Raw genomic sequence first — 5136 nt, 5'->3', positions numbered from 1 at the left:
TAATGATACACTGAAACAAAAACAATAATTACTGCATAAATTGTTTTAATAACTCTTTTTAAATCGTTTAAACGCTAAATTAACAATTCCATTTGTCGACGAGCATGGGACGGTCGTATGTGCAGTTCTATTAGAGCGTTGTAAAAATCCTTGATTGCTGTCTTATTGTTAAGTCGTGCTCCATTGTTTAATGGCCGTAATAAGATACAAGTAACGTCGACGGTAGTACCCGTAAGCCTGCGAGCGATCCTTCAATTTAAGACCGACTTCATGCGCCCAGCGCAAAAAGCGATTTTATTGACATACAAAACATAATGATTAATCATATTGCCGTGAACTGACCTCAAAGCTAACAAATATTGTTAATAATAGCAAACAATGTGTAATGTGCAGTTTAGGAAAATTGAAAAATAAATGCAATAAAATTTAATACAAAATTCTATTGTCATATCACGTGCAAATGAAAAGTCTCAACAGCCGCCAATTCTGCGCGATTGAGTGGTTCAGTGGTTCAGTTCAGACGCTGCCCAGGAACTCTCAAAGCAATCGCAAGTGTAAATGGGCTCGAATGCAAAATGTGCATTTGCCGCTATTGTTCTGCAGTTTTTTAATGTTTGAATGCATTTTATTAATATTTACGTATCACTGCAGTTGCTCAAACATTTGTAGTCGTATAGGTAAGGAAACAATCACTTCTTACTACTGTCATTTGCAGATATTGACTGCATTGACAATTCTAGCAACCTAAAAATGAACAAGCAACTGCCAGGCCAAAGCCCAAGAGCAATCAGTCTTGATATCTGTCTGTCTGAGTGTGCAGCAAGGCACAGAAACACTCAGCACGACAAATGAATCATGCTGTGACGGACAGTAAGTACCTTGGATTTTGTCCATTGGTGCGACGCAATAAAACAATAGTGGATTTACTGTTTGAGGCACTAATAACACAAATGCTCTTAATAATAAAATTTAATTATTATATATTAAAAATTTATGATCAGTTTCAAAAATGAATTAGGTTAAAGATCTTTTTTATTGTGAATTTTATCTTTCCAGAAACCATGACAAACACATCTTTTATTTTTATATCTTTGATTTTTGCAAATATTAATTATTGGCACTAAAATCTCATGCAAGCAACAGTACCGCATTTATCCAATTCTGGTCTATAGACTGTAGCTTTAAAAGAAGCATATTGCAATTATATGTAACAAAACTGGTATTCAGGATTCCGTCTGTAAAAAAACTGTTTGAAACGAACAAATGTATTTCGATTATAACGCATAGTAAAGAGATCCTAGACTATGTATAGTATCTGTATAAATCGATTCAATACCATTCAGCTCCATTATTAAAATGACTATCTAACTACCTTAGCACCAAATGGTGTACAAACAAGAATCGGAAGTAGTGATCGTATACTGATCGGCATAAAGCTAGAACCAAATTTCAGCTATAATGTTGTTCCGCACATGAGAGAAATCAACAAGCCGACTTTTAAACCAACTTATGCTTTCGGACTTCGTAGCTTATATCAGCTTACTGATTACCGAGAATCAATCCGAATTAAATTATTCGAAATCAGTAGTCTTAAAATGAACAAGTATAATACTTCTTTTCGTACACGATTAAATCTAAGAAATTCCCTGCAAATCGCCCATGAAAAGCACAAATGGAATATTGAGTTAACTTTTATCTAACTAACTTCAATCAAAAGATAATTATCTTTTGTTAGATTAATTAATCTTAGATTAATTCGATGTTAGATTTTTGGTAGGATTAAAAGTATAGACAATGGACTGAGAAGCAACATATGTGCATTCGAGAGACTTGCTTCTACAGTAATGTCAAATGTAAAGGTTCAATTTGCTTTTAAAAAAAATAATTTGACATCGTAAACTTAAGTAATTATTCTGAACGTTAGAATTGTCATCATAATAAAATGGGCTTAATTAGTTTTGATCATTTTGAAGCTTCGATTATAAGCTTAAATAGTTTTAGACAATGTAACGAATCAATGAAAAATTTAAATAGTATTACAAATTTTCAATAATTTTTAATGTAACTAATATTACTTATGTAAACCTCTTTAGTTCAGTCACACATAAGGATAATACTTAACTATCTACATATATACTCGTTATTTAATAAAAACGTACGCACTAAAAACAGAAAGAAGAAAATTAGAAGCCACCAAATTACCAGCTAATAACACTAAAAAAATTGAAGTCTGAAAAACGTGCAACCAAAGTAAAACACCGACAGCACGAAAAAAATAAATAAAGAATGGCATTAAGAAATAACGACTAAAATAATAAAAACCCAAAGAGCCAAGTAAATAGGAAGTAAAAATAAAGAAAAATAAAAACCCAAGACCCAGTCATAGCACTTTTTACATAGACTATTTCTACATTAAACGTTTTTATATTAAACATTAATACTTTATAGACATTTCTCCTCCACCTTCGCCGTTATAAGATCCGCCACTGTTATTATTGTCCAATTTTTTTTAGTTTTGCTTTTATGCAGCGAAGCATAAGTGAGGTTTAAGCTGTTTTGATAATCGTAAAGCTACATTTGGTCAAGTCTGTTCAACCATTTGAAACACTACAAACACACATATATGTATATATAGCACATCAATATATATACTCACAAAGAAGTGTCTAAGATTTACGTTGGCTTGTACATACAACAAAAAAAAACAAAAACGACATTGACAATGATCGCTGATGCTGCCTGTTTTAGCTGATGAAGTTCAACTCATCTATGCCCAGGCATTCAGCAATAGAGGCAACGTGCAAAACATAAGAAGCAGCAGCAAAAAACGTGAGTACTTCAATAGTTTTGGTTACATTGTAGTGGGCTTATGTATGCACAAGCATGCCACGAGGATCGTAAAAGTGCACAGTAGCAACTTCCACTAATAATAACAAGTAAGCAGCATTTGTTTTTTGTTTTTTATCTCTTTTTTATATACATAAGGTTTTTTTCGTGCTTTGTTCATAGCGCTGCTGCTGCTGCTGCTGCTGCTGCGCAGTTGCAAAACAACACTGCAACTCCAACAAATTCAGTCAGCATCAAAAGGTTCTTATAAGTATGTTCTATCAAAGCAGAAAACTGGTTTCTGACTGAACTTTTTAGTTTTAGTTATTAGTTTTGTGTGTTGTTGTTGTTGGGCACAAGCTTTCGTCTCTAAGTTAACTTTTCTTCTTTATTGTTCTGTTGTTGTTGTTGCTGCTATTGTTGCTGTTGTTGTTGCTGTGCTTGCAGCTGTACTCCACTTTGACAAGCACAGTAAGCTTGCATCAAGCTACGGTAAGGGTACCTTTTATGCACTGCAGCGTTCCCCAAACTTCTTTCTACACTAATGTCAAATGTAAAGGTTCGAAATTATTTATGGGATTTACTGTTAAAAGTGTTGGTTATACCTGCAACCTTTGTTATTTTTTTGCTGTGTTTCTTAACTTTTTTCGTTTATGATTTTACGAGCTGCATTACAACTTTTTACTACGTCTTAACTGAAATCGAGTTCTTTTCTTAAGTCTTTCTATAGTTCACTTTTTGTACTTTGCTGGGAGCAGAGGCTGGCTTAATTGCATTGGCTTTTGCATGGATTTTCAACATCATCCAGTGTATTTGGCTGTTCTATTCTGTTTGTTTTGGTGCTTGTGTGAGCGGGCGTTTTTCTATTTAGTGTAAGTTTAGTGCTTTGCGCAGCACACAGTAGCACTTTTATGACTTGTGCTGCATTGATTGAAAAACTTTTTTTACAGACCCACAATTTTCTTTGTTTGGTTTCAATTAAGCTTGGCTGGGCTCACACAGTAGAGTTGTGTTGAGGCTCCTATTTATCTCTTAACAAATGACATATTATTTGATTGATTTTACTTAACTGCAATTAGTGTTTTATTGTCTTATTTAAACAGAAAAGTGCTTTCGTTTGAGCATTTTTTTCAAGGTTTTAGGACTTACTTGAAGTTTCTAATTAAAATTTTAGTTACTTTTAGTTAATGATGTTTGTTTTTGTTTATGTTTAGTAAAACTAAGTTACTATCTCGAAAACATACTTTCAATGAAAATTTTTATTTTTATTATTAGAAAGTAATTAAAAATTATTTAATGTATGTAATAATATAATGTTTTGTTTTAAAAATACTTTATTTTTTGGAAGAATGTGTTAAAATAATTAACTGCAGCATAAAATATGCAGACCCAAACACAGGGATCTATTAAATCCTTAACTTTTCTAGTGTTTTAAAGGACTATTTTAGAATGTAAAAGAAGTGTTTTTGCTATTTTTGAAGGTAAGTAACAATAAATCGGAGAATAAACTAAAATTTACATGAGTGTAATGTATTAATTTATTAATTTATTTTTATTCGATGTGAAGTTGTGAAGACGTGTTAGATAACACTTGCTCTCTCTCAAGGTGGAAGCTATGTCCAAATATTAGCTAATATATATATAGTGAAATTCCTTAGTGTTGGATGGGTGTGTTATAGATGTATTATTATATATTATTATATATAACATCGTATTATAGAGATGTTAAGAGATGTTAGAGATGTTAACATCTGTTAAGAGCTTCATATTGTTCAACCCTAACGTTAACAATCTCTAGACACCATTGCGGATAAGTGTACATGAAAAACTAAGCTACAAAACTATAGTTATTATTTATAATTATTTATAAAATCTAAAATTATACAACAAAGTTCTCATAATAATTTTATTGTGTGGAGAAAAATGTTTAAAGGTTTGATAAAGTTAACATATAGCTGTAGAAATGAAATGGTTAAAAAGTATTATTGGAAACACTTGGCACAAGAGTGTAAGAAATGATTGCGAAAGGGGGTGAAAGGTGAACGAAGGTAAAAACAGTCAATTCAAAAATCAATTGTTTTCACTATAAGTGATTAGGTACCCTAGAATAGCAGCTGAGATAGCGAGAGAAAGATATAAAAAGAATAGCGCAGATATGTTAACAATGGGAAGACTCTGTTAGATGACAATGAAATTAGTTTATTATAGAGGATGTAGAAATAATGTTAATGTTTTTTCATAGAACACGGAAGTTATCATATTTTTTTGATACTTCGGATATATAATTGAAGGTATTTTACTGATCAGATG

Source organism: Teleopsis dalmanni, chromosome 1, assembly GCF_002237135.1.
Source record: "Teleopsis dalmanni isolate 2A chromosome 1, ASM223713v2, whole genome shotgun sequence".
Lineage (NCBI taxonomy): Eukaryota > Metazoa > Arthropoda > Insecta > Diptera > Diopsidae > Teleopsis > Teleopsis dalmanni.
This window is presented reverse-complemented; position numbering follows the sequence as displayed.